The following is a 24,063-nucleotide window of genomic DNA, read 5'->3' on the forward strand; positions in this document are numbered from 1 at the left end:
TGTTAGTGGTACAGTACAAGGTTTAAATGCAGTGAGGATTAGTATTATGTATTAGGAAGTGTATCCATTTCATTCTCCTGTACTCGATCTGTGCCCTTAAGTGCGCAGGCTAGTTCTTTAAGGCAAAAATCATAACTTTCTTATTTCGGGGGAAAGCCACGAAATTCATGTTTCGGCAATCACTACCATGGGGAATAATCACGGAACCACTAAGCATCTTTGGAGTTCAGTTTGATTTTTTTTTTTCAATTTTCAATTTGCTGAATTATATCTGATAGAAATGAAAGCAACATGTAAAGTTTGCACCATATACTATTAAACATCACTTTATAATTAATTATTGTATTATTTTCTTACACCAAGAAATTTACATAGAAATAAAATAGTCTTTGCTATTTCTTGTCATTTTGTATTATTCTTTATTCATCTATATTTTTGTTATCTACTTTTGCGTAGACCGAGTCTGTCTTCTTTTTACATCTGTTGTCCCGCAATTCTTATTCAAGATATAAATGATTAGAGCAAATTGTACACTCTTTTGTTAAAATAAATGTCATCGTCAATACAGTATTTTATTTTGTGCAAAAACTGTGCAAGACAACGCATCTGATATAGTGCGGTGACTAGTGAATCATGGCACTGCCATGCCTCCGAAACGAAAGTGCGTATTTAATTTAAATCTACAGAAGGAATATACATTCATTAAAAAAAAAAAAAACTTACAAATTCGGGTACCAAAATGGAATCTGGGAATCAGGTTTGCACCCCCCCTCCAGTCCCGCATTCATATGCGTCCGTTTCTTGCAAAGAAAAAATCTTTCAGGAAGCAAACCGCCCCCTCAAACAATCCTTACGGATCCGCTAGTGCATATGGTGGTACTTTAGATCTGGCGGTTTGGGTACAAAACCTCGCGGACCAAATCCTCGAATGGCCAAAACCTCGCGGCCCAAAATCTCGCCGGGCCGAAACCTTGCCTGGCCAAAACCTCGCCGCCCAAAACGTCGCGGGCCAAAATCTCGCGGGGCCAAAACCTCGCCTGGCCAAAACCTCGCCACCCAAAACCTCGCGGGCCAAAATCTCGCCGGGCCAAAGCCTCGCCTTGCCAAAACCTCGTTTTCCAAAACCTCGCGCCCCAAAATATCACCATACCCAAAATCTCGCCCGACCAAAATGTAAATGTTCCGACAGATGCTAAGGATGACGGTATAAAAGACGCTGTTTCAGAAGAAGTATCACGGGTATTTGACCAAGTCCCGCGATATCATATGAAATTTCTATTTCTGTATTAGTGGACTTCAATGTAAATGTAAGGCGACAGGATGTTTTTAAACTGGTTATAGGGAAAGAAAGTCTGCATAAGGAAAGTAATGACAACTAACTGGGTTAGTTTCGTGAACTTTGGAACATCCAAAAACTTAAAATTTTAACGAAAATCTAATAATATTTATGAAAGTATGAAATAATATATGAGGCTTTACGACGTCCCTTGATTATGTCCTGTAGGTTAAAGGAGACGTAGATGACCAGGATGAAAGAAATGATCGATTAAAGAAAGTGGGAGGAAACGGGAATAACCCGAGAAAGCCCACGCACGCGATGTTTTGTATATTATTATTATTTGTAATGTGGAATTGCATATTAAGAAACTCATTTGGTAAATTTTAAAGAAAACTTTCATTCGCGGCGAGGTTTTGGCCACGCGGTGTTTTGGGTTGCGAGGTTTTGGCCCGGCGAGATTTTGTCCCGCGAGGTTTTGGGCGGCGAGGTTTTGGCCACGCAAGGTTTTGGCTCGGCGAGATTTTGGCCCGTGAGGTTTTGGCCAGCGAGATTTTGGGCGGCGATGTTTCGGCCGCGAGATTTTGTCCGTATCCCAGATCTAGCACCCACATTCCCAATGTCCTGCGCATGCTAGTGCCCCTAGGTAAGAAATCACACCTCGTATTTAAATATAACAAATTATCATTCGAAGAAGCTGCATGTTCTCTGAACAGACTTTTATAACGGAGATTATAATAATTTTAATATACGTGTTTAATTACCATTTATTTAGCAAACTGATAGATGGTGCAGATGTGCGCTATATATGTTTTTGTCATTACAAAGTGAATAGAAGAATTTACTTTAACGCAGAGTAATAAAATCGTATTGTACTATTAAATTTTACAGGCAAGAAGTCTTATACTTTACACACATCTACTCTTAAGTCCAAAACTAGAGGTGAAATTATCATTCACAAAGAACATAATCGTAATATAATATATTAAAATTATAATACTACTCGTGTAATACGAACTGGCCACCTGGAATCTCTAACCAGGTAAAAAAATAGGGTATCCGTTGCTGGCGGAGAAAAATAAACTTGTCCTCTGGTGTTTCCATCCCCATTGTTTGATTTTACTCGCGATCTTCTGTATACGGTTGGATTACTTGCCTCCTCGAGGTCCAAGGAAACAACCGTCGAATTGATTATAAGCCTCCACGGAGGCAAAAATACTAAATTGATCCTAATAGTTGACGACCCTTGCTATTGTTTTTGGCTTCTAGATTTATTTGATACTCTCCTCTTTGGAGGCAGAGATACCTGTACACAGTTGACGACCTTGGCATATCTATCGGCAAACGAATTCGTTTTCTGTTTTCCTAACAAAGTACCATGGCTTCTCCTACACAACCCTCATATCAGCATTGCGGATTACCACAGATCATCCCAGGTCCGGCTGACGCTGCTGCTCTTGACAGACAACGCAGGGAAAGCCACAAACGTGCTCAAGGCACTAGTCGATCTCCATCTGGATCTCGATCTCGCTCACGTTCACCAGCTCTTTCACGACAAATCTGTCCCAGCCATCAAAGAAAGCACACACAATTAGCGATTCTGAATCTGAACTTCAGATAGATCTAGGAGACGACCGGCAATTTCCCCCATTACAAACACCGCAACGTCCACCGTTATACAACTTTATCCTTCAACAGTTTGATCCTAAATTCGCCAATCTCAAAATTCTGCTCCAGCAATTCTGTAAGTACGTACCTCGTACGTCAATTTCTGAACTAATACCCACTCGCAATGGCATCATCATAAAATCCACAGATGAGAAACTGGCCTATAAAATTCTGAACCGCTGCAGCTATGAAGTCTTTGGCAAAACAGCCACTATGGCACGATTAGCCGACAAAAGAGCCAAACAGCCACCACCACCACGAAAATCGCCTACCTTGTCTGTAGTTATACGTGGTGTGGACCCGTCGATCACAGACGAAGAAGTTGCCGACGAGCTCAAACAGGAAGGCCATGTCATTACGAAATGCATCCGCATTAAGAATAATATGGGCCCGACATATATGATGCGTGTTCTTACTTCGCACCAAGAAACTATCGATGAACTTCTAACTTCAGGGGCATTTATCTTCAAACGTCGACACCGGGTCGAGGCATCTCGCACTCCACAACCTCTCCCGCTCCGATGCGAAAAGTGTCAAAAATATAATTCGCATCCAACATCAAAATGTCCAAATCAACCAACGTGTGGCTTTTGCTCAACCAACGTCTCACTTCACTAAGGTCTGTCCAAATACTCACCAACCGCCTAAATGTACCACATGTCCTGAACAACCCCCTACGTTCAGTTACAAATGCAAAGCCAGGCCACCAGTGGACGAGACTAAACCTGAACTTGTGGTGCCTATCAGAACGCCCGAAACTAAATCTGAATCTCCGCCTATCACTTCAGTATATCAACCTATCACAATCGAACAACTTCTTGCATTTTTCACCGTAGCTCTGCAAAACATTCATCCATTTCAAAGACAATATGTACTCCAACAAATCCAACTTGCAGCTCAGGCAACTCTAAACGTCACATTAAATGCTACATATTCAGGTCCGTATGCTTATTTCCATGCTACTGCGGTTCCACCTAGCTCTTAAAAACCTCACTTACTGTATATCGATCATTATGGCTTTAATATTTCTGTTTCTTAATATCCGGTCTCTTCAATCACATAAACCACTGTTTGAACAACTGCTACTAGAAGAACAAGTCAATGCATTTCTCCTTAACGAAACTCATCTGAAGCCTAAACAAAGCTGCAAATTTTCACGATACACACTGCTCAGACATGACACAACCATACCCATGTGCCGTGCAAATGGCGGAGTCGCTCCATCAATCGCCTATCGCCAACATTTACTGTCAATACCAAACATCCCGGAATACATCATTACCACTCTATACTACAAAGATATATATGTCACTTTGGCTACCATTTACATCCGCCCTGGTCATGCCATACCTCTAATTTTTTTTCAGTATATCTCAGACACTTTCCGCACCTACATCATTATGGCAGACATAAATTTTCACAGTCGAACAGCCCGCCAAAAGGAAGAATTTCTAGATTTCATTGCAACCGAAACATCCGGCACATTCCATACCCTGCCTCATTCTACCCGACCAATCTCGGATACCACTCCAGACGTGGTCATTACTTCAGCCAGTATCTCTGCACGGTGTACTCTCACAGTACTCGACCCGCTTGATAGTGATCATGTTCCCGTTAAATTATCACTCACTTCTTCACACCGTCCAGCACCCCACTTACCTCCTGTCACTCGTACCACATTGCGCTTCGACAAAGCCGACTGGTCAGGATATCGAAATTACCTCAGTAGCATTTTTGCAAACTCAACTTTATCAGAAACGGAGGAAGATCTTCATAATTCTTTGGATAGAATAACTACAGCACTCCATGACGCTACCAGCCGTTTTATTCCGACTAGTACATCCCATAGTTATCGCCCAACGCTCCCACCCCATTATTTACCACTTATCAGACGTTCACGAGCGCTCTACAAAGATTACAAACGTACAGGAAATCTAGAGTCATTGCACTTACATCGTCAATTTCAACGCACAGTTCACAATTATATTAAAGCATATAAACTCCGTCAATGGATAAAAGCTTGCAATAATTTGGCAGACGATGCACACCCATCCAGATACTGGAACCGTTTCAACATGCTCACTGGTCGCAAGACCCACACTACCTATCCTCTTCTAGAGAATGAAAATCCTCTTCACACAGATAAAGAAAAAGCAGACGCCTTCGCAACCTATCTACAATCTATTTTCACTCCGTCTGAAGCAGCCATTCCTCGCAGGCATCCCACACATACCTTTAACATAAATTCACCAGAACTTCAACCCAGCACGTCTCATGTTTTACCCGCACATCCTCTTACTACGCCTATCACTGTAACAGATATCAACTCCGTGACGGCTCGCAAGCGCAATACTGCCCCTGGTCTGGACTCAATCACTTATCGTCATGTCAAAGAAGCGCCTCTCGCCTTACTACACCTTTTAGCAACTATATTTACGTTTATTCTCCGCACAGGTTATCTTCCCCCTCAGTGGAAGACTTCCAAAACACTCATGTTTGCTAAGCCACACAAACCACTAAATTCCGTATCATCTTACAGGCCCATACAATTAACTCCGACTTTCAGTAAAATATTGGAACGCATCCTTGTCAAAAGACTTCACACTCACTTAAAAGCGAAAAATTTGCTACCTTTACATCAAGCTGGTTTCCGACCAGGATATAGTATTAACGATCAGTTACTTCGCCTCACCAACATGATCACTAATCATTACAATTCTTCCAAGCCTGCCTGTTTAGTTTTATTCGATCTCGAAAAGGCATTTGATAAAGTATGGCACCTGGGACTTTTTTCAAGCTTCTGTCTTTCCGTCTTCCAATCACGTACATCCGCTTCATTTTTAATTTTCTCTCAAACCGCCTGGCTTACATTTACATCAATGACAGTGTCTCTTATCCTGTTTTTCTTCATAGCGGCGTTCCGCAAGGCTCTGCCTTGTCCCCACTGCTGTATCTGCTTTATGTCGCTGACATGCCGTCCTTACCGCAAAATATTCATACATTTCAGTACGCCGATGACACGGCTTTCCTGGCGTTAACAAAGACTATCTCTCAAATAAACACTGCGATGAATGAAGCTATCCGTCGCTTTAGCGATTGGTGTCGGACGTGGCGCTTAACAATAAACGCTACCAAAACTCAGGCCATAGTCTTTATTCCACCAAAACGTCGATCACGAGTTCATCGAAACCCAGCTCGTCTTGCCCTTACCGTCAATGATGCTGCCATACAGCACTCAAAGACAGTGAAATACTTGGGTATAACATTTGATCATCATCTTACATGGCGTCCACACCTCGCTACCGTTGTAAGCAAAGCCAAAAATAGATTAAATTTACTTAAATGTCTCATAGGTACAACGTGGGGTCTCCATTCTTCTACGCTTATCAACACCTACAAGGTCTTCCTCCGTCCCGTACTTACATATGGTTTTACCTCCTGGATATCAGCAAGCGCAAAACATTACGAAAAGCTGTTAATAATGGAACGACATGCTCTCCGCCTAGCCTACCGCATTAAATTACCAAGTCCAACCCGTGAATTGTACGACCGCATCACATTTCCTCACCTACTTTATCATATTGAAGCTCTTCGTATTAAATATATAAGTCAACGGTATGACAACGAACACGCTTTGTTTTTTGAAACTGTTTACAGCGACGCTCCCTACACTCACAGCCATCACCACACGTCTACACCTCTCTCACTGCTTTTCGCATTATATAAATATACCGTACCTCCAAATCATCCGGACTATAACATCATCAGTATCCTCAGCACATCACACGTACCGGCCCATATCTCACCTTCATATCATGCACAGTAAACCCGCTTGTCACTAACAGGACCTCCTCACGTATAATAAAATAAATAAAACTTATGGCGGTTTAATACAGTTCATAAATGTCTCTTTGCCCAAAAGAAAATATTTCTTTTTCCGACACAAATATGTTAAATCTCTTTCCCTAATAGAGGGTGTAGCCCTCGCAATGGGTGCTAGCTACACCATAGCTAGCTAACTTAAAAAAAAATCGTGTAATAGTAAAAAACAGTGAATGCAGGTTTGACTTTTGATACTATTCATTTTATATTCATAAAATAGCTTTCTTATACCTTCCATACATGAAAGCAGAAAGCGATGTAATTTACTCTTAAGACTTTGCTAAATATTTCAAATTTAAATGATTGTCGAGAAAAATATTTTGGTAATGCTCATTCTATTCCACAGACAAATTGCTACCGTCGTTACATCTCTCTGAACATGTCAGAAGTTATCAAAGGTTCGTACTGATCAGTGCAATTTTTTCTAACTCTGAAATAAGTCTGCTACATAGTGTCACTCAAGTTCAGGGTTTCTCAACCTCGTGTTTGCGACACCTAGTGGCGTCGCGAGAGGGTTTCCTGGGGGTCACGAAAATAAGCAGAAGATATATATAATTAGAATCTAATACTGGAATGCTGGAAAATATTTTTAAACATTATTTTGAATTTTGTTCTGATAGGCATATTGTTTTATTTTTATACATATGCATATTGAATTGCAAAAAATTTTAATGTGCAGGCATACTTGAGGAATTCCGAACCATGGTTGGAAAAAGGGGATTAGATAAGGGAGTAGCCAGAAAAATAAAAAGGGTGTTCTCTAAAAATGAAACTTACACAGGTGTTTCGCGAAGTCGATTGTTCGAAGAACCTTTATACTTAATAGAAGGCAAAAAGTCGTCGGATTCTCGGCTTTGTGTCTGCTGTCACGTACGGAGTGTGGTGTTGGGTAGCCATTCACTACTGTTGACCGTTGCCTAACTTATTTGAACTTAACCACCAAAACCTATAGACAAGTTATACAGCCTCACAATGAAGCAATGCAATCGTTTGTACCTCTGCTTCATAAAAGTTTAAACTTGTTTTTCTTATGTGAAACTAATAAAAAAAAACAGTCGTGTGGTAACACAGCTCAAAGGTCACCGCGGGAACGAACGACGTTATACGTTCTCAGGTATAGATAGTGTGTTGTCAACACATACATATAAATATATCTATTCCTTTTGTATTTTTTCAGGATTCGATCAGGAAATTGACTCACTTCAAAACGATGAAGTATGTGCAGAGTCCATCTATGAAAGCAGTAAACAAGTCGATGATAAGGACAGAAGCTTGTCTCCATCTGCAGATCTCAACGTTGATCAAGGCATGGTCACACGAAAAAGAAAATTTCCAACTGAAAGTTTAAATAGAGAACAAAGTTCGAGTGGCTCCTCTAAAGATGTTTTAGAAAATGTTAATATTGCTACTACTAGGCAAGTGCGGAAGAAAGAAAAGCTTGTGTACTACAGTGAAAGTGAATCTTCTGACCTTAGCAGCTATGATTCAATCGAGGACAAACCATATGTACCAGATAATGATAGTGAAAGTGATAGTAATAGTGTAATATTCCAACCGATTATTACTAATAAACGTCCCACGAAATCCAGACAAATTCAAGGATATTCCATAAATTCAAGAAAGAACAGACAGGAGAGGAATGTGAAAAGAAACACCGGAAAAGAATACATCAACTCGCTCGGAAAAGTCGTCAAGTCCAGATGTTCAAAACCATTAAAAATGTGCCGCGTGAAGTGTAAAGATCTTCTAGAGAAAATTGATAGTGATGGACGGTGTATAAGGGAAAGGCTGCTTGAACAATACTGGTCGTTGAGGGACAAAAATAAAAGGGCTGCGTACGTTGCGTCCCTCGTTGAATCCAAAGAATCTGCCGTTTGCAGAAAAATAACAAATTATCCTAAGAAAGCGAAAAACAGAACAAAGACAAACACTTTCCATTTCAAAATTGACGGTAAACGCGTACGTATGTGTAGAAGTTGTTTTATCTTAACATTGGATGAAACTCAAATGTTTGTTACATGGGCTATTGCCTATGGAACCACTTCTGTTTCTGGAAACACATTAGACGATAAAAGAGGCCGCAGTGCGCCGGGAAACAAACACTCCCGACGAAAAACTTAATGAAGTAAAGCGCCATATCTCTTCATTCCCAGCATGTGAATCGCATTACACAAGACGTAGGAGCAGTCGTTTGTTTTTGCCAGCACATTTGAATTTACAGATTGTGTACAAGCTTTACACCGAGCAACATTTGAGTCCGGTATCTCGTAACATATACGAAAGAAAATTTCATAAGATTAATCTAAAATTTAAGCATCCTAAAGTTGATACCTGCCACAAGTGTAATGTTTTACATATGCGAAAGTCTATCGCTGTGAATGAAGAAGTGAACATTGCTCAGAAAGAATTGAATCAACAACAATTAGAAAGCTGAACTTGCATACCGTGCAAAGGACAAGGATAAACAAATAGCAAAACAGACTTCGTCAATGGGATGCTACACTTTTGACCTTCAACAATGTTTACCAACCCTTTATCTGAATACGTCCGTGGCATTTTACAAACGTCAGTTATGGACGTTTAATTTAACAATGCACGAAACGAGTACTGGAAGTGTGAACTGTTACATGTGGAACGAAACTCAGAGTGCTCGGGGAGGAAACCAGATCGCCACATGCATATACAAAGAACTGCCGTCTCTTCCTCATGATATGAAACTTGTTGTGTTACATTCAGATACTTGTGTCGGTCAAAACAAAAACTCGCATGTAGCTGCTATATTTTTTTGTTGTTATGCAAGATAACGAACACCTTGAATGCATTGACCACAAATTTTAGTTTAGTTTTCACAGCCGCATGTAATGCGATATTGACCATGGATTGATAGAGAAACAGAAGAAGAGACTAAGCATAACAATTTCCCACCCTCATGATTGGTATCAATTGGTGCGTTCGGTAGGCAAAAAGATCAAATCCAATGTTACAAAACTCACATACAGTGGTTTCATCGACTTCGGTGTTCTCAACAAAACTGTCTTTGTTCTTCGCAAAAAAAGATTAAGACGGGGCTCAATTTAGTTGGCATAGTGCAAAATGGTTCCGATATGACAAGCAACTTGGAAAACTGTACTATAAAAACACACTAGATAAAAACGAACCTTTCAGGACCATCAATTTCTGCCGGAGAAGGTGTTCCCAAGCTACTTTGGTGCCTCCAAAATGTTACACTACCACATTACCTATCACAAGGGAGAAGAAGAAGGACCTTTTGACTCCTCTTCCACTGATACCTCAAACATTCCACGCCTTCTACCAAGGATTGAAAACATCAGATATCCCAGAAATATATCCAGGCATAGAAGAGCATGAAGAAAATGAGTGAAAAAAAGATTGCAGTGTCACATGTACGAATTTTATTTTGAGAACAATGAATGAACATGAAGTTCAGTTATTGATTTTCATTTACAAAGAACTGCTTAATATAAACATTGTGAGCCTTGTGCAGAGTCGTTTTGATGCGTGATTAGACGCATACTAAAGAGGTCGACTAACATATGTTCCCTGCAGTAGTCAGGCGTTTAGTATGACGCTAATTATAACGTAAAAACGACTCTGTTATAAGGCGGTGTATGTTTATTATGCATCTTCATTTAGTTTTCGTGAAACGCAGTTATTGTAAACATTTGAGAAATCTAAGTGTAAACAATTTTATAAAATGAATTGAAATAATACATGCAGAGTAATTGTGTTTCTGTTTAGTGGCAAGAAATATTCTACTCCCAAGGAAAATAACTTTCTTTTGGAACAGAATACTCCTAGCCATTAAAAGGAAACATCATTATTCTAAACGCATATTTCAATATTTATTATTAATATTTGCACAACCAGGAACCTTTTCAAAAGTACATTTTGACGAAGAATAAAAGTGTAATTTCGTTTATATGACGAATATTACATGTGTATCACGTAATGTAAAATAGTGCATAATACAATAAGTCCACATCAAAACGCTGGTTAAAATAGTATAAATCAAATATTTGAAAGATCGTTTGATATTAGTGAAAAATTCCTCCTTTGTCAACATTCTACTTGCTAGTAATAATGTTTCGTTACGACAGTGTTCGGCAAAACTCTAACGTATTTCAGTAAAATAAAAAAAAAAAGATCGTCTCCTGAAAAACTGTGTTTTTTGACTTATACTCTTTCTCCCGGGCAGTCTATATTTAGAAACTGGCTCCTTGAATATGTGTTAATTTGTTATTCTTTCTTGGGCAGTGGCAGTCTCTGTACTAGGGCGATCTATCGTGTTCGGACCTAGTTCTTGACTACGGGGGTTCGCAGGCATCTCTGTTCTATTCAGATTATTTTTGAGTGACGAAAGGGATCGTTTGTCGATGAAAGCAGAGTTTAGACCTATTATAATTCGGTTTTTAGAGGTTGGTAGCCAGTCCAAAAATATAGAAGAGGCTCGGTAGAAGTTAGGAGAAGCCCGACCAAACTTCATTATATTTCATCACCACTATATATAGTTCATTTGCAAGCCTACCCCGAGAAAACCGACGCACACGGTGTTTGTCCACCACAAAGTTCACTTGGCGGGAGTAGGGATTGAACCCGGGACCACAAGCACCAGAGGTGAACGCTCTACCACTGAGCCACCGCGGCCCTACGTACTCCCGGAGGATGTCCTATATTTCCAGTTTGAAACGTTAGCAACCCAAATAGCAATGGTTCTCTGAAAACATCCTTATTTTCACTTACCTTGAGTCCTCCAACTTTTTGAGATCTAGAGTTACTTGTTCCCTTTAGGATACTATGGCTTTTGTCACCAATTTGTATCAAACGCTTTCTTATGCTTTAGAAAAATTAGAAGATGGATCTGCAAAAAAATAATTTCTACAACTATCACTTTCGCATTATCCAGAGTAATACGTTGTAATAATTCCATTTCAGTATCAATGCAAGTTGACTTGTTAATTTTACGATGGTTATATTTGTTGTTTTAGTTTTTCCGCTGAAGTTCCACTTTGTTCACTTGTTGATAATTACATTTGTTTCCAAATCAACGTTGACAATATTTGTAAAATCTGCACGTAATTCTGATTTAAGTGTTACTGACGAACATGCACCATCTCCTGCACCTCATAACAAACTATAAAGAAAAGGAGGAAATCAGAACGGAACAAAATTTATGAAATTTGATTTTTATATATATACAGGGTGTTAATGAATTATACCAACAAACTGAAAGAGGTGATTCTCTGCATCAAAATAAGAGAATAAGTTCATATAGACCTATGGAGAAAAGCGCATAGTTTCGGAGGTAGGGCTGTTCAAAACAGCGAAAAACCAACTAAATTTCAACAAACCCTATTTCCAATTCGAGAAATTATGGATGGTGGTAGTTATCAGCGTAATTTGATTCACGCATACTTTAATGGGTGTACAGAATATTCCCCGCAGGATGTAATTCCCAGACATGCCGTCAACCGAATTTTCAGATGTGTTCTAAAGTTATACTTGGCCCAAAGTACCCAAATAATAAGCTATGACAGTTGTAAACACGGAATCTTTTGGCGGGATGTCCGAAGTGTTAAGAACCCTCAGCAGCACGGGCTCTTGTATTCGGGGAAGAGCGTGCTGAGATGTGTTCTTTGACGCTTATAAATGAAAAAAAAACGTGAAGATTCCCGTGACGAATTACATTCCAGCACACGTTATTCCGAACACACACGCACACATACACAAAAACGTTGAGCTGTCGTTTTCTGTAAGACCCCCGACTTCCCTTCGAAGCATTGTGTGTCCATTGTTGTCAACTCTTACATTTTTCCTATTTAGATCCACCTTGTAATCAAGGCATATCAGGGTAAACACAATTGAGATCATATCTGAGAATAGCGCCCGATAGAGAATACCATGCACATGCATTGAACATTGATGAAATATTCATTTCTGGATTGCATATACGTGGCTTTCCTTACGCTAATAAGGACCACCATCCACAGTTTCTGGAATTCGAATATGGGTGTGCCGAAATTTGGCTTTTTCGCGATTTTGGACAGCCCTAGCTCTGAAACTATGGAGTTCTCGCCATAGGTTCATATGGACTATTTCTCTTATTTTGATGTGAGGAATCACCTCTTTCAGTTTGTCGGTATAGTTTATTAACACCCTATCTATATGGTGCAGGAAAGACAGGGATAAGGTAAAGGAGATTACAATTAATGGAATATAACAAAACAGAGAAATCGTACGTGAAGACGAATTGGTTAACTGAAGACCGTAGAGCATGGAACCTTCTCAGTTGCAGAAGTGAGGTGTCAAAAATGGCAGAATAACTATGATGATGATGATGCGTGTAAAATAACGTTTGTTCTATAAATAAATTTATACTTGTTAGTTAATAGGGGGACAATACATTTTCCGAGGGTGAGATATTTTCAAAGACTGGAGTTGAGTTGATTTTAGTTTAGCGTCCCTTTCAGCAGCGAGACTATATAAGACGTGGATCTATTGATTAACGTGGATTCCGAACCACATGAGCTCCTTCCCGGAATCGAATCCGGCTCTCCCACGCCACAAAATACAACATATACACTAACAAACTTTCCTTGACGAAAGAAGGTGATCGGTACTGAAATTGGCCACTTCCTGTCATCCATTTTTTCCCGTACACAGTAACTAAGTTACTTTCTTGGGCTGAGCATTATCTATCGACTGTATATATGTTTCCAATACAAAATATTAACTAACTCGTCTTGATGAAAGAAAGCGATTGGTACCGGAATTTGCGGCTTTCTGTACAACATATTTTATTTACTTTCAGAAGGAAAGGCATTTCCAACATTTTCAAACAGTCCACCGCGACGGGTTAATTGATATATAAATTTCATGTGTGTAATCACCTGTAACACCCTTACTGGAAACTGTATTTGGTACTGTGTACGGGAAGATATTAATTTCGGTGCCGATTGCTTTCTTTCGTCGAGACTAACGAGGAAGGTCCATAAACCGTGAGAGTTGAATTTTGATGAAAATTTGTGACAAGATTCAGTTCGAGTTGCTAAGTAACGTAGTAACAGTCACTCGATGCGCAAATGCTTCGTTGAGCTGCTACACCGACGCCATCTTGAAATCCTGTAGGCAATGTCCAAGAATACCTTTTTAGCACAAAAATGAAAAAGCTTTTGATATATCTGACTTCAGTATTGTAAACCAAGGTAGGTCATCTATATGCGAGAGTACTTCCAGTGCATGACCGCCATCTTGAAAGGCGCCATATTGAATCGCCGTCAGATATGATAAATGGCAAGGGGGTCATGTGGGGTATCAAATAGCACTGGAATTTACTCCTGAATTCATTTCCGTAACCAAAATTTAGATATCTGTTTTCACTTTAGAGTTAAGAGCCCTCTTACCCACAGGAACATATAAAAACTGTGCGAGTTAAACTTGTGTCATGAAACACGGTCGTGCGAGCACTTGCATGATTTTAACTAATGCAGTAGTTAATGCAGTACAATAGCAACTATACCAATCAGATCTTGAGACTAGTAAGAGAAATCGTTAATTAAATTGAAATTTCTGTAGTGAAAAATGGAATATCAACATGCTACAAGTTATACATATTTCAAAGTGCGATGGAATAGACTGTTGGTCGATTGAAACACATGCCTAATAGTACTGAAGAGCAGAGAATACCAAAGGGATTGTTCGGATATATATTAGAAAAATTATATAAACTGGTATATATTAGTTGAACGACCAAAATGGTTCGGATTCCACTATAATCAGTAGGTCCACGTCTCCTTTAGCGTAGCAGGCGTGTAGGACGTTGAATTGTATCAAACCAAAAATCTCTTTTAGGCAATTTTACGTGGTCCATTATAGTGTGTTAAGTTTTATTCTCCAATCTAGAAACCTTACGCAAAAACCATCATTGTTGCAGAATATTGCGTTCCTTTTCAATACTCATATTTGACAACCTATAATTTACCGTGCACATTACGAAGTTAAAATACTTTAATGTATTTATTGACAGTTTCTCTAAATACAATCGATTTATTGCTGCCACATTGAACAATGAAGGAGATTTAAATTATCAGTTCACAGCCACTTCTTAGAAGATACACCTGGAAACTTAGAATTCACTTTTCTTGTGTCTGTTCTGCTATTAGTGATAAGAGAATGCATGCACAACTGCTAAGAATATGTGGCAGTAAAGATTATTACAAGATTCAATTCCAAGTTGCAATCCATAAAACAAGCCTCTTTCTTCCTTTTCCCTTCAATATAAAATAATTAAATATCTACATCTTTCCACCTTTAATGATAAAACACTTGCTTATAATAAGGGCAAGACTAGTTTTCATATCAAAACTGTGATAAATAACTGATTGTAGCAGGTGTTCACTTGTTCGGTGTACAAGTTATATGGCAGAATTTTGATAAAGAAAATGCATTCTGTTGTGTATCATCAATTTTGTGCGCCAGTCCTAAAGGACATGCTTGCATATGCATGGCAGAAATGTGAGTACATAACAGGAGCAAGAGTTCTGTTTCATTTACAAATGTTCTGAAGACTAGTAAAAAATAGTGTCTGTGGTCATGAAGATTGTGACGAAAGTGCACTTGTTAAGTGTTTGCACTGCTCCATGATGCTGTGTGCTAATCACTACGTTTTGGATCTCCATCATCACAATTGAAGAGCGAAAGGTTAGTAGGTTAATATTTGCTTATGTGCAATAGTTTATATTATTTTTCTAATTAATTTTCTAATAACTTCAAGACAGATTCTTTAAAACCATATGTGCCGTTCCACCTAACTTATATTACAGCATTTAAATGCTATGCATAATCGCAACACACACAGACTCATATATATAGCGATTTTGAAATGGGTATAATTTGTTACAGTGCTGCTATTCTATTTTTCACTACAGACATTACAATTTAATTAACGATATCTCTCACTAGTCTCAAGATCTGATTAGTATAGTGGCTATTGTAGATCAAATAACTACTATTGCATTAGTTAAAATCATGCAAGTGTTTCTACGACCGCATTTCATATCACAAATTTTACTTGCTCAGTTTTTGTATGTTCCTGTGAGCGAGAGAGCTCTTAACTCTGAAGTGAAAACAGATATCTAAACTTTGGTTACGGAAATGAATTCAGGAGTAAATTCCAGTGCTATTTGATACCCCACATGACCCCCTTGCCATTTATCATATTTGACGACGATTCAATATGGCGCCTTTCAAGATGGCGGTCATGCACTGGAAGTACACTCACATATCGACGATTTACCTTGGTTTACAATACTGAAGTCGTATATATCAAAAGCTTTTTCGTTTTTGTGCTAAAAAGGTATTCTTGGACATTGCCTACAGGTTTTCAAGATGGCGTCGGTGTAGCAGCTCAACGAAGCATTTGCACATCGAGTGACTACCACTACGTTACTTAGCAACTCGAACTAAATCTTGTCACTAATTTTCATCAAAATTCAACTCTCACGGTTTATGGACCTTCCTCGTAAGTGATTGATATATAGGTTACATCCATGAAATCGCTGATAACAAATTTACTGGAAACAGCATTAGGTACCGTGTACTGGAAGTAGATACCTGGCAGCGATAAATTCAGGTACCGGTTGCTTTCTTTCGTCAAGACAAAGGGATTGATATATAAGTTGCATTTGTTCAATCGCAAGAAACACAACCCCAGGAAACTACATTATTCCCGTTAACACTAAATTTACTGAAGAATTCAAGATAACTACGGAGAGAGTACAAGTTAATAATTACGTACGAAAGTTGCACTACATTTTCCGGTAGTTTGAAGCATTGAGTGTAATATAATCGCTTAATAGATTGGTTGATGCTGTTTAAGTCCGATTTAGCCCCGATTAACAAAGTGGAGGTGAAATGGTGACATGTAAAAAATATAAAAATCGACCCATATCAATGTCGAAACATTAGTTTTCAGCATCGCTAACTTAATTGGTGACAATGCACCAAGTTCACACAATTCTTTTTATCAACTCTGTTTTGTTATCGAAAGACCGAAAGTCCTTTGAATGAGTTTCCTCGTCAATATATGGCGCAAGTTATCTATAGGATTAAGGTCTGGGGAATTAGGAGGCCAACATACTTTCAGAATATTCATTTGTGCGAACAAGTTATTAACTTGACTAGGCCGATGAGATGATGATGATCATCTTGATAAAGGAAATTGTTCAAATTAGGTCCTGCAAGGTAGTCCCGTTCAGTAGGAATAACTTCTCTGTTCAATGTATTCACGTATTTTTTTATTGGTATTCACTGAACTATTGAAGATTTCAATTGTGTCAACGTTCTGCGACGTAAAGTGTGCCAATAGCATAACACTTTCTGAGAAATTTATGGTAGCCAAAACTCATCCATCTTTCAATTCCTAGCCCTTCTGACCGACAGTTTCATAACTGCATCATTTCCAACAAAGACATTTCTTCCCATCCGCACAATTTACATGATACCAATCCTGATATTTCCACTCACTATACAATTGCAAAAAATCACGTTGTGTTGTCTTATGTTTCTTCGTCAGTATTCAATTCTTATAAGGGTTTTTTCTTCGAATACGACGAGATTTCAATTTTAAGACAATGACCTTAATGCAACATCCAACTCTTTCTGTACATTCACATCAAATTGAGATGAAGTGAGAGCTAAGGTCTTTATCATTCAAACAGTTGTTCTTGGAGATGTGTTCTTTTCTCGTCCGCAGCGATCACGCAAATGATACAATCGACACATTCTCGTTTTGTGATAATTGTAGACACTGTACTTTGACTCACTTATTTTCTCTTGATAGTTTCCCTTTGAGAAATACCTTCCTTATGAACAACAATGATCCGTCCTCGTTTCCAAGGAGATCTGACACCCATCCTCCCATACAAACGTCCAGCGCAAGTTAATGTAATAACTAAGCACATAGTAAGTGACAGATCACATAAATCAGATAAGACACTTTTTTTCAGTGATAGCTCACCTACAACTGCAATTGCCGAAGTAACACAGATGATCTCACGAAGAAACAACGCGCTAAACTATCGTATTTTACGGACTTTAAGAAGCAGTTTTTCTTCGAAAAATTGCCTCCAAAAACTTAAAACTTATACTTGAAATTAACATTACAAAGTACAGTGTTCGATTTAAAATTCCCGCCAGTTTTAAAACAGGCCATATATTCGATGGTAAGGTAATCCTATCTCTATCTGGCAACATTGCATTCAACTGCTAGCAGTAGTGCACCGGTGCGTCGAACATGATTTGCGGGGATTCACAAGCTTGGTAACACTGTCTCCTTCCCGTCTCATCATGTGTTCCTTCGTGGCTAAGCGGTTAGCGTACGAGCCTTTGGTGTGGGAGAACCGGGTTCGGTTCCCAGCAGGAGCTCGTGTGTTTCGGATTGCACGTTAATTAGTAGGTCCACGTCTCATATAGCTCTCTGCTGAACGGGACCTTAAACTCAAAATCAAATCAATTCCATCCTCATCGTCACAAACCGAGAACCACAGACTAGAATATACGGATTCAGGGATTTTAAAGGCCAATTCGGTTTTATAAACTAAGATTATTTAGTCTGGCTTTGCAATATAATAATAAAAATTGTAAAAATGTTATCGTATTTTCTAAAAAAGAAAGTGCTTAAAAATTATGGTACGTCTTGTAGTCCGTAGCGTCTTGTAGTCAGTAAAAACGGTACATGTAGAGCATAACAATTGTCACGTTAGCAAGAAAAATAATGAAAACAAAAAGCAATGCAGCAGCGCAAGAAACCAAGTGGAGTTTGATGACATGGTTTTATGTGAAGATAGAATTTACTTAAATTTACTGTTACTTTTCATCATAGCCAATATCACAATTTTCTCAAGTGATTCTATTCATTTTACAAACTGTTACTTTTCATCATAGCCAATATCACAATTTTCTCAAGTGATGCTATTTATTTTACAATCTGTGTTAGCACCATCAAATACCAGTATGTATTTTCTTCTTGATTTGTCTGCTTTCGTTGAGGAAAATGAATTAATATTCTTCCTGGCATCTGTGAAATGTGTATTTGTGACAATTCAGCCTCAGGAACCCTATAAAGATGTATCATTGCCCTTTGTAATATGACGTAATATTCATCACTTTTTATAAGAATCGTTATGTTCATTCTGAAGTTTTGCATTCAAAGCTGAACCAAAACAGCAGGCGCTATTGCATCAACAATTTTGTTGTTTTTTCTTTCTTGCCTCTTCGAAGTTCTACATCGATTATAAAGAGTGGTAAGACATTTGGAATAGTATTTTGTTTCTTTAGCATTGAGATCTCGGCTAGATTAATATTCTTGATATTCTGTAACTTTTAGAAAATCTGCACAATACTCCAATACTCCAAAAATCACATGAAAGATATTCACACAAAATTCACACACTGACACAGGAAAAAGTTAGTAACCAGCAGTCCGGTAGTGAGCAAAATGAAGTAAGCGTAGATCTGGAGGCATTGTTTCAAAGGAGCACTGTAATCTAAGAATGCACATTGCTTGTGTCATCAGCTCATTTTCTGTAAGTAATATACCCGCTGCATGAATATTTAAACACACTATAGTATTGTATTTAGGACGTGGGAAATATTTACAATCAGGCAAAAGGAAACACGGCAAACTGTTAATAAACTGTGGATCAACACGGAGTATGCGTCCTATAATGTTTGTATAACTGCGCCACAGAGGCTGGGTGTAAAGGCAGGTTTGCAACCGATGGGTAAGTGTATTAACATGTCCACATCGCATACATTGAGAATCAGGTCGAAGACCGATTTCCCATGCTCTATGATTAGTAAGAAATATATTGTGCACTAAACTATACCATAACTCTCTCATTCCAGGTGGTAAAATAGAAGAATTAATATTATGTCAAATTTGCGCCCAAGAACAATTTGAGTGTCATGTGACACATTTAGGGGGTATAGAGAAAATTTGCATAATAAATATACAATTGCTTGACAGTCATGTTTTCAATAGCTGTGTGACCGTTAAGAGCCTACGCGATGTCTAAAATGGCGGTGAAGGTAATGATAAGGTTGGGACCAGCTCTGGATAGAAAGAGGTGCACTGAGAGTCACGTGCCTAAGACATCGCATTTTATAGCAAGTAGAGAAAGACTCAGAAAAGGAAGAGCTTGCACGTTCGATTTAATAACAGAACACGACCTTGAAGAGCCACGTCTTTAATATCTAACCCTCCTACGTGCTTACTGGTACACACAGTTCGACGATGAATGCGAATTGTTGTTTGAAACCACAGAAAAGGCAAACGGATGTTTGTTAAGTGTTTTGGCGGGTGATATAGGAAGCTAAAAAATCTGCATACTATAGTACAATAAACTGCAAGCAAACATGTTTAAGAAGGTTGCTCTCTTTGGAGCTTTGTGTTTACAAAGCAAGTTAATGATCTTAGGAGCAAGAGCTCCATATATTGCTTGAATATCTGCTTTCATATTGTTCTGCCAAATAATGCCAAGAATTTTATGAGTGTAAACTACAGGTAAGGGAAAGACAAAAGTGCAAGAAGACGTATAATTCAAACAGAATAGTTTAGTTTTCGTGGAATGTAATTCCGCACAGGACAGTTGACTAAATATCTGAAGATTATTAAGAATGTTATCGCTGTTGACTAAATCTCGCTGTGAACGAACGAAAAACATATATATGTAAGTCTGAACTTTAATGGTAGTTGAAGGGGCATACAACCCCGTCATTTCAGTCCGGATCTTATGCAGAATCGGCATAACAGCAATGCCTTAGAGCATGAGGGATAAAGAGCACGCCTGAATAAGCTCACGGTTAATTGGAAAAACCTTCGTTAAGGTTCCATTCAATTTAGTTTGGGCAGTACGCTGAGCGTATAATGCCCTAAGCTTATTTAAATATATTGGGCCAAAATGAAGCCTCTCGAGCCTTTAAATAAGTACTGATGGCTTGCTTTATCGAACGCCTGAGAAAAGTCAATACTCAGAAGCAAGGCATTTAAATTCGGACGACTTTCAAAATAAGCTATCGTGTCCCTAATATTCGCTAAAGCAAGATAGATAGGATGCTGCTGATCGTGACCAAACTGTTTCGGTAACAGAATTGAACTTAAAATATTTCGTAACCAGGCTGCTAGAACTTTGGCGAGAAGTTTATCATCACAACAGGCAAGACAAATATGTCGAAAATGATTGATTCGTTAGCTCTTGGCCTGCTTAGGAATGATCACTAGAATACTGTGCAGAAATGTTTTGTCGACATGATAAGTAGATCGAAAGGTATTAAAAAGTTCAGTAGAAAAAGGAATGAAAAGATCTGGAAATGATTGGTAAAATTTCTAGGGTATGAAGTCAATGCCATTGGATTTATTCTTTTTTGCATGGTGGAGAGCATGCTAAACTTCTGCTTCAGAAAAGAGAGCATCAAGCTCTGCTAGGATTTCAGCCCGGAGAGGGTTTACGCTGCTGAAGACACCGTCATCATTATACGGAACATCGTGGTTGGTTGCTATATAAATCCGCAACATTTTGCACAAAGTATGGAGTAATATTATTTCCTTTACATAAAACACTTTTATCATCCAGTACATTTTTAATAATTTGTTACTTGCCTCTGCAACATATGTACAAGACTCGGAAGCTCTGTGGGAGATACTGATAAGATTTTGCTGTAAACAGTAATACCGTGGAGACTTTGGCGGTGTAATGTTACGAAAAAAGCCTTTACCTGTTTAATTTGTGGAAGTATAAGTTCACCGTCAAGGAATGCCGTGTAATAGTCGCGTAGAAGCTGAGAGTAGTAATTACATTGTTAAGAAAATCGCTGTGACCGGTCTCTGCTGTATTCTTTACAAATTTGTTTCAAAGCATGTTTGCCCCGTTGTTTCCACCATTGGGTAATATTGGTCCTTCTCAAATGTTCCTGATTTATTTTTCTCCACCGATGGCGTAGAAGCTCCTGGAATTCTGTCTCAGAAAGAATGCCGGTAATTAAATGCCATAAGCGATTATGTTTCAGAAGCTTTTGAAGTGATAACTGGATAGTCTTAGCTAGTCCCATGTGGTCGGAAAAACAAACTAGGGTCCTTTCAATTGATTGAATATGTGGAAGTAATGTCTGTGAGATATAAAAAGAATCAAGGCGTGAAGATCCAGTATTGTAGAAATACGTGTGTCCAGGATTATGGGGATGAAAATGACGCCAGACATCACATAAATTAAATTGGTTAATCACCTGTAATAAATTAGGACAGAAGTTCGAAGTAGAGGTGAAATCTTGAGCGGAAACAGTACTGTCATGATCTCCGTCCCATATAAGCAAACGAGAACTGTCTTGTACGGCGGAGGCTACCTGGTAATTAAAGAAATATGACGGTTGCGCCGTCTGTACGTACCCGCGGGTGCATACGAGTCGGACATTATCCACATTTCCAGTAATAATCTTGCCAATGGGATGCTTGTACAACTGTCCAATTTAAATTGTTGCGAAATATAATAGCAGTACCTGTGTTGTTACCGGTTTCGTTAGGAAAAATGGAGTGCTGGTAAAGGCCTGGAAGTTGGGTTACGGTCACTTAATGGGCAAACAGTATATCAAGAGAGGAGCATTTAATAAAATTCAAAACTGCACTTTGCTTAGTAGGAGATATGAGACAACTAAAATTTACCGTTCCGATTTTAAAGGAGTACATTGGGGGCTGAAATGAAAATCGCGGTGCGGGGTGGAGGACACACAAACAAAACACAGATGTTGCAAGGAAAGGAGCAAAACGACGCAATACAGCTTGTCATAAGTCTCCATACAAATTATGATAATAATACACTACAGATATAATATATGTTTCACATGTTTCCCTTGTATGTCGAGACAAAATTGCAGGCGCTCCAACCAATTCCGACGAACATTGGTCAATGTTGCACTTGTTGCTTGTTTGCAAGCTGCACTGATTCTTTAAGATGATCCAAATCCCGAATTTTTGCCTGGTACACAATTGACGTGCTACATTCACTTGCTACATGACGCGTGGTACCACTACCAGCTAACAGAATGATGACAATACGTTCTTCCTTCGTAAGTGGCATTGTTTCGTTCCTTTCACTTCGGTTCAACTACCTGGAAAATAAAAAATAAACATTAGTCATCTTGTATGGAGACTTACTACCTGGAAAATACGTAAAACATAAACATTAGTTATCTTGTATGGAAACTCACTACCTGGAATATGAAAAATAAACATTAGTCATCATGTATGGAGACTTACTACCTGCAAAATTAAAAATAGACATTAGTCATCTTGTATGGAGACTTTACTACCTGGAAAATACTAAAACATAAACATTAGTTATCTTGTATGAAGACTTACTACCTGGAAAATCAAATATAAACATCAGTCATCTTGTGGGTGAGTCTTTGGAGACTTATATCTCACCTTGTATAAACAAAACCAAAAGTCCCAAACAGGCTATTAGCATATTCTCTCTGTGTAGCGGTGGTGTCCAAAGTCTTGTGAAAAACCCCTCATCAATAGGGCAAGCAATAGGTTGAAATTGAGACATTTGTCTTAATCTAGTACGGGTTACTCTGCTAGTCGAATCATAGGTCTTCTCGGTCAGTTTCAGAACTTTGCTTGTATTATTCTCGTGGCTGAAGCGTTTCTTCATTTTAATTAGTTCACTATAAGGAGGTTCCTTTATGCCATCAACACTCGAGGTAGGCATAACCTGGGGACCACTACAAGTCGAGTTGAAGACATCGGTGAGAGGAAGCACTGAGTCAGGGTGATCACTAACAACAAGTTCAGGCGGAGTATTGGCTGAAATATCGGATGTCAGTGGCTGGGGTCCAAGACCCTCAGGCCTCTCAGATAAGTCACCTACCTTATTTGTGTCTGGGTTAACCTCAGGAAGAAACTGACAAAGCCATACCATCGTCAGGATGAGGAACCTGTGAGGATGTATCACCTGTTTGGGACACAGAAGCTGCCTTGCAGGGGACTGTCGGTGCATGTTCATCCAGAGTTGTCGGCGTGGTACTAAGAGCGGAACATGTCTTAAGCGGCGGTTGAGGTTCTAGCGGCAGTTCGTATACTTAGTTGGTAAGACTATACCGGGAAAACACTATAGTTATGAATAGCAGGAACATCCTTAAGTTGTGATATAGGTCGAGCAATT

Source organism: Thermobia domestica, chromosome 1 (assembly GCF_964235325.1).
Source record: "Thermobia domestica chromosome 1, izTheDome1.hap1.1, whole genome shotgun sequence".
Classification (NCBI taxonomy): domain Eukaryota; kingdom Metazoa; phylum Arthropoda; class Insecta; order Zygentoma; family Lepismatidae; genus Thermobia; species Thermobia domestica.